This window comes from Heptranchias perlo, chromosome 35 (assembly GCF_035084215.1).
Source record: "Heptranchias perlo isolate sHepPer1 chromosome 35, sHepPer1.hap1, whole genome shotgun sequence".
NCBI lineage: Eukaryota > Metazoa > Chordata > Chondrichthyes > Hexanchiformes > Hexanchidae > Heptranchias > Heptranchias perlo.
Genome location: NC_090359.1, coordinates 10,705,222 through 10,718,487, shown reverse-complemented (window position 1 = coordinate 10,718,487; position 13,266 = coordinate 10,705,222). Strand labels below are relative to the sequence as shown.

At 46.6% G+C, this 13,266-nt stretch overlaps 1 protein-coding gene, 1 long non-coding RNA gene and 2 other non-coding genes across 4 annotated transcripts in view; 2 read left to right on the top strand and 2 right to left on the bottom strand.

Annotated features, from left to right (window-relative positions):
* The window catches only part of LOC137302350 (uncharacterized), a 413,555-nt gene that overhangs the window by 321,063 nt on the left and 79,226 nt on the right, over positions 1-13,266 (bottom strand). The gene's annotated exons all lie outside the window — the stretch shown is intronic.
* The window catches only part of LOC137302345 (zona pellucida sperm-binding protein 3-like), a 1,023,493-nt gene that overhangs the window by 996,561 nt on the left and 13,666 nt on the right, over positions 1-13,266 (top strand). The window lies entirely within an intron of this gene.
* trnah-gug (transfer RNA histidin (anticodon GUG)) lies at positions 499-570 on the top strand. The gene has a single exon. It is a non-coding gene; the product is annotated as a tRNA-His (tRNA).
* Positions 2,764-2,836, bottom strand: trnaf-gaa (transfer RNA phenylalanine (anticodon GAA)). The gene has a single exon. It is a non-coding gene; the product is annotated as a tRNA-Phe (tRNA).

Genomic DNA, 13,266 nt, shown 5'->3' with positions numbered 1-13,266 from the left:
GCGCCATTATTGCATTTACCGTTTGATGTGTTGGTTCCTTCATTATATTCATCCAGAAGTCCTGGGTTTCAGTCCAATCCGAAGCCACGGTGGATGAATTTTGCATTGCTCACTGAACTCTGCTCAAATCAGTAAAGTCCTGATTGGCGGCCGGAGGTGCTGCGAGTGTAAGATGTGAATAACGTGAAGTATCAATCAAAGTGCACAATTTCTGTTTAATCTTCAACCTTTTCCAGTTCTGACGACGGATCATCGACCTGAAACGTTAACTCTGTTTCTCTCTCCACAGATGCTGCCTGACTTGCTGATTATTTACAACATTTTCTGTTTTTTTTTTCAAATTTCCAGCATCGGCAGTATTTTCTTCTAATATCTCCTTCTGTGGTTCAGTGTCAAATTTTGTTTGAAAACGTGACTGTGAAGCCCCTTGGGATCTTTTGCTACCTTAAAGGAGCTTTATAAATACTACAGGTAGAGCAGTTCCAGTTGTGGTGTGGTGCCGTGATCGTATAGTGGTTAGTACTCTGCGTTGTGGCCGCAGAAACCTCGGTTCGAATCCGAGTCACGGCATAGTTTTTGTCTTCTGCCTCTCTTGCTCATCGAATGCAGTAATATTTCAATCTTACATACATGAAATAAAACCAAATATTCCATCAAATCCCAGCACTCTCACATGCCTGTCCTTCATGTGCCGCAGTTCAAACCCGCCTCTTCTCCCAGCTTTTTCTTCCTTCCACAGTCAATAGGCCGCCTTTACTTTCCTCCTTCCATTTCATGAACATTGCCGACTCTAACATTCACTTTCACGATCTTATGCCTTTAAGTTTGTTCTGCTCCGACCGCTGTTTCTATTGGGCACATGTCCCTTTCACACCAATGTTCATTTCTGCCTTGAAACCAGTCGATACATTTCGATCTGCGTGACCGCTCGACAGACAAACACGACGAAAGCAGGGCTGGTCTCTGGAAAGACAGCCGCCCGAATGTTCACGAAATTCACTTGGGTGATCTTATGATCCAGGGGATGGTAACTGAAGAACTGGTTTTTGTTTTGATGCTTGTTGGCTCTTTTCTCTAAACAGTTGAGTTGCGTGAGCGACGGGCAGCGCTACAGAGCTGTGAATGGCGGTTGAAAGGTGCACATTTGGCAAGTTGGGGCGGTGCAGTAAGATCGGAAGTGTTCCGCCTTGATCTTAATAGTTCTGTTGAAGCGTGAGATTGAAGCGAGTAGAGGATAAATGTAAAGAGCGCCTGTGGGGAAAAAGGAGCGATTACAGGCCATGAGCAGAAGGTCTTTCAAATTCTCGTGGCGCAAGACGCTGTGTGCGGAAACGGCAGATTTTAAAGCGCGTGTGTCGGAAAGTAAAGTGCGATCTTGTGTGTGAGAAGAGCACAAGAAAGTTGTTCTTGAAGCTGCGCCCTTGAGGCAAGTTGCAGGTTGTCAGGAAAACTGCGATAGTGAAAGCTCAAAAATAAACCCAGAAACTGCTCTCAACACTCAGCAGGTCAGACAGTATCTGTGGAGAGATACTCGCTTTCCCAGGGCCTCATTGTGCATTGATTAATATTAAAGACCTGCACAAGATGGACGTGTTGCACCTCAACAAGGCTGGGACCAATTTCCAGGCAGGGAAGTTCCTCTTGACTGAACAGAGAGCAATGCCGGCCGTTTTTGGGCGTCAGCTATTTTCAATCTGTATTAACGACTTAGATGAAGGGACCGAGTGCAATGTGTCCAAGTTTGCTGACGATACAAAGATAGATCGGAAAGTAAGCTGTGAGGAGGACACAAAGTGTCTGCAAAGGGATATAGACAGGTTAAGTGAGTGGGCAAGAAGGTGGCAGATGGAGTATAATGTGGGGAAATGTGAGGTTATTCACTTTGATGGGAAGAATAAAAGAACAGAATATGTTTTAAATGGTGAGAAATCATTAAACGTTGGTGAAATTAAAAAGGAAAATAGGAAAGCAAAGAGAGGGCATGAAAAAATAGGCCTCTTGCGCATCCACGATTTTCATCGCTCCACCATTGGCGGCCGTGACTTCAACCGACTGGGCCCAAATCTCTGGATTTCCCTCCCTAAACCTCCCCGCCTCTCGACCTCTTTCTCCTCCCTTAAGACACTTAAAACCGACCTCACCTGTCCCAATATCTCCTTATGTGGCTCCGTGTCACATTTTGTTTGATAATCGCTCCTGTGAAGCGCCTTGGGACGTTTTACTCCGTTAAAGGCGCGATATAAATGCAAGTTGTTGTTGTTGTTGGGGTGGAGAAAGGGTTTTTCTTTCTTTTTATGACTCTTTTCTATCTCTCTATTTCTTTCCTTTCTCGGACTCTGTTTTCCGGGTCTGTTTACTGACACACATTACAATCTGTGTCACTCGGTGTCTAACAATGTGAGGCAATGTGTTTTATTCCCGCTGTGTTATCTCTCTGGCGGTTTGCTGATAAATGTTTAACTCGCGGCCTGTTCCCGTTAATGGTCACAAGCAGTAACAGACAGACAGAGCGTGTCTGACCGCCCTGAGATGTGAAAAAGGCATCAGTTTAGGACAAATGCATCAAATCAAATGTTCATCGGGCACCGAGAGAGACAAAAACCAGATAGAAAGGTAGAAGGAAATAGAGAAATAAAAGCTAAATACAGACATCCTTGATGTCTCTCTATTCCATCCCCAACCGTTCACTGTTGGGTAAAAATGTCAGTGCAAACAAATGTTCGAGAATCGGCCCAAAGAAGAAGAAACAAAATAACCCAAAACTGCCGAAACCCGGGATCGAACCCGGGACCTTCAGATCTTCAGTCTAACGCTCTCCCAACTGAGCTATTTCGGCCCCACCGCAAACTGATCTTTTGGTTCAGCCTCTTGGAATAAAATATAACCCCGGGTGGAATTGCCCCTCCCGCTCATTCCTCACTTCGGGAGAATGAGACCGACCATCAAGGAGAGATTTTCTGATCCTGTCGTTGAATCTCATTTATATTAAACATTCCTTGAACACTTTGCAGGGGGGATTCAGAGTTGGGGTTCGCCATGAACCAGCTTCCCCTCAATTCCTAGCTTTATCAGTGAAACGACCAACAAACGCTCGACAGAGCTCAGGTTATATTAATAATAAAAACAGAAAATGCGGGAAACAATCAGCAGGTCAGGCAGCATCTGTGGAGAGAGAAACATCCTTTCAGGTCGATGACCTTTCATCAGAACTCTCTCCACAGATGCTGCCTGACCTGCTGAGTATTTCCAGTATTTTCTGTTTTTACTTCAGATTTCCAGCATCTGCAGTATTTTGCTTTTGTTTTACAGCTTGTATTAATGTTCTGCTGATGATATCTTAATATTATCTTGTTTTTGGGCCATTTTAATCAGGTTCATGGACAAATGCTTCCATCATCCCTTCTCCCACATCGCTTCTCTCTCTCATTCATTCTTTTCTTCTTTCAATCCAGAAGAGGGCGGGAATCAGAGCTCACCCCCCGAATCCTCCGCACACAGACCCCCGTGTACCACCCCGTGTGATCCAAGAGACAATTCAATACATTACACTCTGTATAAACACAGAAAGCTGACACACCAGGGGAGATCGCACGGTGTTGGACACGGAGTGAAATAAACTGAAGTGTTTATAAAAAGTTACAGATCACAACACGTGTCTCTGTCTCTCTCCACCATCCCGGCCTGTGCGGAGTGAGCTGATCTCAACTGATGTGGAACTGAGTCCCAAAGAGCAGGATGGGCACATGTTCAATCTCCAGCCTGTCCTGAGTGAGCTGATCTCACGAGGTGTGCGACTGAGCCACGGAGCAAGAGAAGCCGAGGCTCAGTCCCGGGCCTGTGCCGAGTGAGCTGACTCAATGTGTTCCTGGTAATTTTCATCAACATCTTTGAATGTGGCAGCACGATTTGTTCAAGCCGTTAAAACAGCATCCAGTTCCTTGGCTTAATAATCGAGAAATAGAGTACAAAAGCAAGGAAGTTATATTAAACGTTTATAAATCATTGTTCAGGCCTCATCTGAAGTATTGTGTCCAATTCTGGGCACTATAATTTATTAAGGAGGTCAAGGTCTTGGAGAAGATGGAGAGGAGATTTACCAGAATTATACCAGGGGTGGGGTTTAGTTGTGTGGAGAGACTCGAGAACCTGGGATTGTTCTGCTTCGAGCAATGAAGGTTAAGGGTAGAAGTAATCCACGTGTTCAAAATTAAGAGGGGTTTTGATCGAGTAAATAAGGAGAAACTTCACCCACTGGCGGGAGGGTCGGCAACCAACGGACGCAGATTTAAGATAATTGGCGAAAGAACTCGAAGGGAAATAAGGAGATTTTTTTTACACAGCGAATTGTTATGATCTGGAACGCACTGCCTTAAAGGATGGTGGAGCTCGATTCAATCGTAACTTGAAAAGGAGAATTGGATAAATACTTGAGTATCTCCCCACAGATACTACCTGACCTGCTGAGTGTTGCCAGCAGTTTCTGGTTTTATTTTTGAGCTTTCACTATAGCAGTTTTCCTGACAACCTGCAACTTGCCTCAAGGGCGCAGCTTCAAGCACAACTTTCTTTTGCTCTTCTCACACACAAGATCGCACTTTACTTTCCGACACACTCGCTTTAAAATCTGCCGTTTCCGCACACAGCGTCCTGCGCCATGAGAATTTGAAAGACCTTTCGCTCATGGCCTGTAATCGCTCCTTTTTCCCCACAGGCGATCTTTACATTTATCCTCTACTCGATTCAATCACAAATTTCAACAGAACTATTAAGATCAAGGCGGAACACTTCCGATCTTACTGCACCGCCCCAACTTGCCAAATGTGAACCTTTGAACCGCCATTCGCAGCTCTGTTGCGCTGCCCGTCGCTCACGCACCTCAACTGCTGAGAGAAAAGAGCCAACAAGCATTAAAACAAAAACCAGTTCTTCAGTTACCATCCCCTGGATCACAAGATTCCCGAAGTAAATTTCGTGAACATTCGGGCGGCTGTCTTTCCAGAGACCAGCCCTGCTTTCGTCGTGTTTGTCTGTCGAGCGGTCACGCAGATCGAAATGTATCGACTGGTTTCAAGGCACAAATGAACATTGGTGCGAATGGGACATGTGCCCAATAGAAACAGCGGTCAGAGCAGAACAAACTTACAAGGCGTGAGATCGTGAAAGTGAATGTTAGAGTCGGCAATGGAGCAGGAAAGTGTCCATGAAATGGAAGGAGGGAAGTGAAGGCGGCCTATTGACTGTGGAAGGAAGAAAAAGCGGGGAGAAGAGGCGGGTTTGAACTGTGGAACATCAAGTACAGGCATGTGAGAGTGCTGGGATTTGAAGGAATGGATAGGTTTTCGCCACCAACAAAAAATATTTCTTATATATGTTAAAGATTGATATATTGCTGCATTCTATCAGTATGTGTGGCAGAGGATAAAAGAGGTGAGAAAGTTATGCCGTGACTTGGATTCGAACCGAGGTTGCTGCGACCACAACGCAGAGTACTAACCACTATACGATCACGGCGCCACACCTCAGCTGCTGCTACAAGACCCGAACCACAGCAATAAGCAGCGCCTCAAATTGTTGCAGAATAGCGGTCCAGCCCCTCCCACGGCCCATCCTTTTAATATCCACCCAGCAATTTCACCAGCGCTGGTTTCATCAACTTGTGCTTCTTTTTGAATTGTTCTCGGTATTATCTGTCCTGATCCTTTACTTGGCCCACTAGAATCCTAGAATCATAGAAAGGCAACAGCACGGAAGGAGGCCATTCGGCCCATCGAGTCCCCGCCGGCTCCATGCAACAGCAATCCAGCTGGTCCCACTCACCCGCCCTATTCCGGTTGCCCTGCAATTCTTTTCCTGTCAAGTACTTATCCATTTCCTTTTGAAGGCCATGATTGAATCTGCCTCCACCACCCCCTCGGGCAGTGCATTCCAGATCCTAACCACTCGCTGTGTAAAAAAGTTTTTCCTCATTTCACCTTTGGTTCTTTTGCCAATCACGTCAAATCTGTGTCCTCTGGTGCTTGACATTTCCACCAATGGGAACAGTTTCTCTCTATCGACTCTGTCTGCACCCTTCATGATTTTGAACACCTCGATCAAATCTCCTCACAACCGTCTCTGTTCCAAGGAGAATAAACCCAGCTTCTCCAGTCTGTCCACGGAACGAAAGTCCCTCATCCCTGGAATCATTCTTGTAAATCTCTTCTGCACCCTCTCTAAGGCCATCAGATCTTTCTTGAAGTGCGGTGCCCAGAACTGGACACAATGCTCCAGTTGTGGCCAAACCAGTGTTTTACGAAGTTTCATCATGACTTCCATAATTTTTTACTCTATGCCCCTATTTATAAAGCCCAGGATCCCGTATGCTTTTTAATCGGCTTTCTTAACCTGCCTTGTCACCTTTAACGATTTGTGCACATGTACCCCCAGATCTCTCTGTTCCTGTACCTCTTTTAGAGTTGTGCCCTCTAATTTATTTTGCCTCTCCTCGTTCTTCCAACCGAAATGGATCACTTCACATTTTTCTGCGTTAAATTTCATCTGCCACGTGTCCGCCCATGCCACCAGCCTGTCTATATCCTCTTGAAATCTATCACTATCCTCCTCACTGGTTACTACCCTTGCAGGTTTTGTGTCATCTGCAAATTTTGAAATTATGCCCTGAACACCCAAGTCCAAGTCATTAATATATATCAAGAAAAGCAGTGGTCCCAGCACCGACTACACGGCATCTACAAATTTGTCCAATGCCCCTAGAGTGAAGCGGGATCACTTTTCACTCGTAAAACAGCAACACTGATGTTAAAGTCATCTGCCGGACAAAGACGTGATTTCAGCGCGGTGACACTGGGCCCGGGTCAAGTTCAGTTAATGTGATTGACGAGTGGCGAGGGAATCAAAGGATATGGGGAAAAGGCGGAAAAGTGGAGTTGAGGTAAAAATCAGATCAGCCATGATCTCATTAAATGGCGGAGCAGGCTCGAAGGGCCAAATGGCCGACTCCTGCTCCTATCTCTTATGGTCTTATGATCTTATGGTGGCGAGAGGGTGGATTTGGAACTCCTGTGCAGCTGCTTTGCGCAGGTAACACGACTTGTTACAAACTAAACCATTCATTCACCGAGCTAAAGTTTGAGGTTACAGCTACAAGAACCTGATTACATTAATTACAGAAAATTAATGAAACTCTGTGAAAGATGAATAATTGTTGTAATCGCCATTGATCAACCGATAACTTTCTGCTGCAGACTGACAGAAACACTGACATGGACACTGGGTGACAGAGAAACTTTAATCAGTTTCAACAACAACAACTACAAATACAACGTCCATTTATATCACACATTTAACGTAGCAAAACGTCCCAAGGGGCTTCACAGGAGCTTTTTTAAACAAAATTTGACCCCGAGCCACAGAAGGAGATATTAGAAGCAAAATACTGCGGATGCTGGAAATTTGAAATACAAACAGAAAATGCTGGAAATACTCAACAAGTCCGGCAGCGTCTGTGGAGAGAGAAACAGAGTTAACGTTTCAGGTCGATGACCCTTCGTCAGAAATGGAAAAAGTTGAAGATTAAACAGTTTTTCAGCAAGTACAGAGTCAGGAAAAGGGATGGGGGAGGAAGGGGAGGGGAGGAAAGAACAAAAGGGAAGGTCTCTGATCGGGTGGAGGGCAGGAGTGATTAAATAACAAAAGGGATGATGGTGCAAGTCAAGGAGGGTGGGAATGGGACAAGTAAAGAAACAAAAGATGGGTCTAGAGGAGCTGTAAATGGCAACATTAGAACCACAATCAGCACTTGGTCTCCGAAAAAAATGTGATCAGTGTTTATGTTCTCGAGTTGTTGAAATCAATGTTGAGTTCAGAAGGTTGTAAAGAGACTAATCGAAAGATGAGGTGCTGTTTCTCGAGCTTCCGTTGAGCTTCATTGGAACAGTGTAAGAGGCCGAGGACAGAGAGGTCAGAGTGGGAGTGGGACGGGGAATTAAAATGACAAGTGACCGGCAGGTCAGGGTCAAGCTTGTGGACTGAGCAGAAGTGTTCAGCAAAGCGATCACCCAATCTGCGTTTGGTCGCCCCAATGTAGAGGAGGCCGCATTGCGAGCAGCGAGTACAGTACAGTAAATTGAAAGAAGTACAAGTAAATCACTGTTGCACCTGGAAGGAATGTTTGGGGCCCTGGGAGGTGGGAAGGGAGGAGGTGAAAGGGCAGGAGTTGCATGGGAAGGTGCGGTGGGAGGAGAGCGGGTGTTGGGGGTGATGGAAGAGTGGACCAGGGTGTCGAGGAGGGAGCAGTCGCTTCAGGATGTTGAAAGGGGAGTGGAGGGGGTGTTGTGTTTGGTGGTGGCATTCCGCTGGACGTGGTTGAAATGGGGGAAGATGGTACGTTGAATGTAGAGGCTGGTGGGGTGGAAAGGAAGGACAAGAGGAACCCTGTCATGGTTCTGGGAGGGAGGGTGTGAGGGCAGAAGTGGAGGAAATGGGACGGACACGGTCAAGGGCCCTGTTAACTACAGTGGAGGGGAATCATCGGTTGAGGAGAAAGGAAGACTTATCGGAAGCACTGGTGTGGAAGGTGGCATCGTCAGAACAGATGTGATGGAGACAGAGAAACTGGGAGAAGGGAATAGAGTCCTTACAGGAAGCGGAGTGGGAGGAAGTGTAATCAAGGTAGCTGTGAGGGTCGGTGGGCTTATAATAGATATTGGTTGACAGCCTATCCGCGGAAATGGAGATAGAGAGGTCGAGGAAGGGAAGGGAAGATTCGGAGATGGACCGTGTGAAGGCGAGGGAAGGGTGGAAATTGGAAGCAACCTTGATGACATTTCCCAGTTCAGGGCGGGAGCAGGAAACGGCATCGATACAGTCATCAATGTACCAGAAAAAGAGGTGAGGGAGGGGAGCTGAGTAGGACTGGAACAAAGAATATTCCACGTATCCCACAAAAAAGGGAGCCATAGCTAGGACCCATAAGGGTTCCCATAGCAACACCTTTTATTTGGAGGAAGTGAGTGGAGTCAAAGGAGAAGTTGTTCAATGTAAGAACAAGTTCAGCCAGGCAGAGGAGGGTGGTGGATGGAGACTGGTTGCGTCTTCGTTCAAGGAAGAGGCAGAGAGCCCGCAGGACGCCCTGGAGGGAGATGGAGGTGTCGACGGACTGGACGTCCACAGAAAAAATGGAGACAGTTAGGGCTGGGCAACTGGAAACTGTTTAAGTGGCGGAGGATGTCGGAAGAGTCATGGATGCAGGTCGGAATAGACTGGAGGAGGGGAGAGAAAATAGAGTCGAGATAGGAAGAAATTGGTTCCGTGGGACGAGAACAGGCTGAGACGATGGATCTACCAGGGCAGTCCTGTTTGTAGATCTTGGGAAGGAGGTTGAAGTGGGCTGTGCGGGGTTGGGGGACTGTGAGGTTGGAGGCCTTGGGGGAAGATCTCCAGAGGAGATGAGGTCAGTAACGGTCTGGGAAACTATGGCTTGATGTTCGGTGGTGGGGTCATGGTCCAGGGGAAGGTAGGAGGTGGTATCGGAGAGTTGGCGTTCAGCCTCCACTAGGTAGAGGTCTGTTCACCTCACAACAACAACAGAGCCGCCCTTGTCAGCAGGTTTAATGACAATGTCAGGATCGGACTCGAGAGAACGGAGTGCTGCGAGTTCAGAGGGAGGGAGGTCAGAGTGAGTGAGGGGAGTAAAGAAATTGAGACGGTCGATGTTACGCTGGCAGTTCGCAATGAAAAGTTCAAGAGAGGGTAAGAGGATAGAGGGAGGGGTCCAGGTGGAACGGGAATTCTGAAGATGGGAGACAGGGTCCGCTGTGCGGGGGGAAGACTCCTGGACAAAGAAATGGGCGCGGAGGTGAAGGTGATGGAAGAAGAGCTCAGCATCGAGTCCAGCTCGAAACTCATTGAGGTGGGGGCGTAAGGGGATGAAGCTGAGGCCTTTGCTGAGGACTGAAGTTTGGGGCCAGAGAGGGGAAGGTCAGAGGGAATGGTGAAAACACGACAAAGAGATTGGAGGGAGGGATGGGGTCAGTGGAAAGTGAAGGGGAAGAAGGATCGGGAGGGGTGTTGGTATCTAAGAGTTGTTGAAACTTGCGGTCCTTGACACCTGAAAGGAAGGAAAAAAGTTTTTTTCATTAAAGCGCCGGATGAGGCGAAGGATGAAATGGAACTGCGGACCAGGACAGCTCTGAAGTAGAGAGAGTCGGTGCTGCTGAAGAGAGAGTGTTTGATCAGGTTTCTACTAAAACTCACTTTCACAGACACATCTCCTTCCTCAGCAATTGTGTCCGGCTCCGACTTATTCCACGTGGATTCCAACTTAAATTCCACCCTTCATGTTTCGGATCCGCCCATGATTCCAGATATCTCCATGATATTCAGCGTTCCTCCAACCACTGCTCCCGCCGCTTCCTGAGATCCACGCTCAACGCCACGCACCGCCACATGCTCACTCTCGACCTCTCTCTCCACGCATGGTTTTTATCCCATCCGCGCCATTATTGCATTTACCGTTTGATGTGTTGGTTCCTTCATTATATTCATCCAGAAGTCCTGGGTTTCAGTCCAATCCGAAGCCACGATGGATGAATTTTGCATTGCTCACTGAACTCTGCTCAAATCAGCAAAGTCCTGATTGGCGGCCGGAGGTGTTGCGAGTGTAAGATGTGAATAACGTGAAGTATCAATCAAAGTGCACAATTTCTGTTTAATCTTCAACCTTTTCCAGTTCTGACGACGGATCATCGACCTGAAACGTTAACTCTGTTTCTCTCTCCACAGATGCTGCCTGACTTGCTGATTATTTACAACATTTTCTGTTTTTTTTTTCAAATTTCCAGCATCGGCAGTATTTTGCTTCTCATATCTCCTTCTGTGGTTGTGTCAAATTTTGTTTGAAAACGTGACTGTGAAGCCCCTTGGGATCTTTTGCTACCTTAAAGGAGCTTTATAAATACTATAGGTAGAGCAGTTCCAGTTGTGGTGTGGTGCCGTGATCGTATCGTGGTTAGTACGCTGCGTTGTGGCCGCAGCAACCTCGGTTCGAATCCGAGTCACGGCATAGTTTTTGTCTTCTGCTCATCGAATGCAGTAAAATATCAATCTTTCATACATGAAATAAAACCAAATATTCCATCAAATCCCAGCACTCTCACATGCCTGTCCTTCATGTGCCGCAGTTCAAACCCGCCTCTTCTCCCAGCTTTTTCTTCCTTCCACAGTCAATAGGCCGCCTTTACTTTCCTCCTTCCATTTCATGAACATTGCCGACTCTAACATTCACTTTCACGATCTTATGCCTTTAAGTTTGTTCTGCTCCGACCGCTGTTTCTATTGGGCACATGTCCCATTCGCGCCAATGTTCATTTGTGCCTTGAAACCAGTCGATACATTTCGATCTGCGTGACCGCTCGACAGACAAACACGACGAAAGCAGGGCTGGTCTCTGGAAAGACAGCCGCCCGAATGTTCACGAAATTCACTTCGGTGATCTTATGATCCAGGGGATGGTAACTGAAGAACTGGTTTTTGTTTTGATGCTTGTTGGCTCTTTTCTCGAAACAGTTGAGTTGCGTGAGTGACGGGCAGCGCGACAGAGCTGCGAATGGCGGTTGAAAGGTGCACATTTGGCAAGTTGGGGCGCTGCAGTAAGATCGGAAGTGTTCCGCCTTGATCTTAATAGTTCTGTTGAAGCGTGAGATTGAAGCGAGTCGAGGATAAATGTAAAGAGCGCCTGTGGGGAAAAAGGAGCGATTACAGGCCATGAGCAGAAGGTCTTTCAAATTCTCGTGGCGCAGGACGCTGTGTGCGGAAACGGCAGATTTTAAAGCGCGTGTGTCGGAAAGTAAAGTGCGATCTTGTGTGTGAGAAGAGCACAAGAAAGTTGTTCTTGAAGCTGCGCCCTTGAGGCAAGTTGCAGGTTGTCAGGAAAACTGCGATAGTGAAAGCACAAAAATAAACCCTGAAACTGCTGGCAACACTCAGCTGGCCAGACAGTATCTGTGGAGAGATACTCACTTTCCCAGGGCCTCATTGTGCATTGATTAATATTAAAGACCTGCACAAGATGGACGTGTTGCACCTCAACAAGGCTGGGACCAATTTCCAGGCAGGGAAGTTCCTCTTGACTGAACAGAGAGCAATGCCGGCCGTTTTTGGGCGTCAGCTATTTTCAATCTGTATTAACGACTTAGATGAAGGGACCGAGTGCAATGTGTCCAAGTTTGCTGACGATACAAAGATAGATCGGAAAGTAAGCTGTGAGGAGGACACAAAGTATCTGCAAAGGGATATAGACAGGTTAAGTGAGTGGGCAAGAAGGTGGCAGATGGAGTATAATGTGGGGAAATGTGAGGTTATTCACTTTGATGGGAAGAATAAAAGATCAGAATATGTTTTAAATGGTGAGAAATCATTAAACGTTGGTGAAATTAAAAAGGAAAATAGGAAAGCAAAGAGAGGGCATGAAAAAATAGGCCTCTTGCGCATCCACGATTTTCATCGCTCCACCATTGGCGGCCGTGACTTCAACCGACTGGGCCCAAAGCTCTGGATTTCCCTCCCTAAACCTCCCCGCCTCTCGACCTCTCTCTCCTCCTTCAGACACTTAAAACCTACCTCACCTGTCCCAATATCTCCTTATGTGGCTCCGTGTCACATTTTGTTTGATAATCGCTCCTGTGAAGCGCCTTGGGACGTTTTACTCCGTTAAAGGCGCGATATAAATGCAAGTTGTTGTTGGGGTGGAGAAAGGGTTTTCTTTCTTTTTATCACTCTTTTCTATCTCTCTATTTCTTTCCTTTCTCGGACTCTGTTTTCCGGGTCTGTTTACTGACACACATTACAATCTGTGTCACTCGGTGTCTAACAATGTGAGGCAATGTGTTTTATTCCCGCTGTGTTATCTCTCTGGCGGTTTGCTGATAAATGTTTAACTCGCGGCCTGTTCCCGTTAATGGTCACAAGCAGTAACAGACAGACAGAGCGTGTCTGACCGCCCTGAGATGTGGAAAGGGCATCAGTTTAGGACAAATGCATCAAATCAAATGTTCATCGAGCACCGAGAGAAACAAAAACCAGAGAGAAAGGCAGAAGGAAATTGAGAAAAAAAGCTAAATACAGACATCCTTGATGTCTCTCTATTCCATCCCCAACCGTTCAGTGTCGGGTAAAAATGTCAGTGTAAATAAATGTTTGAGAATCGGCCCATAGAAGAAGAAACAAAATAACAGAAAACTGCTGAAATCCGGGATCGAACCAGGAACC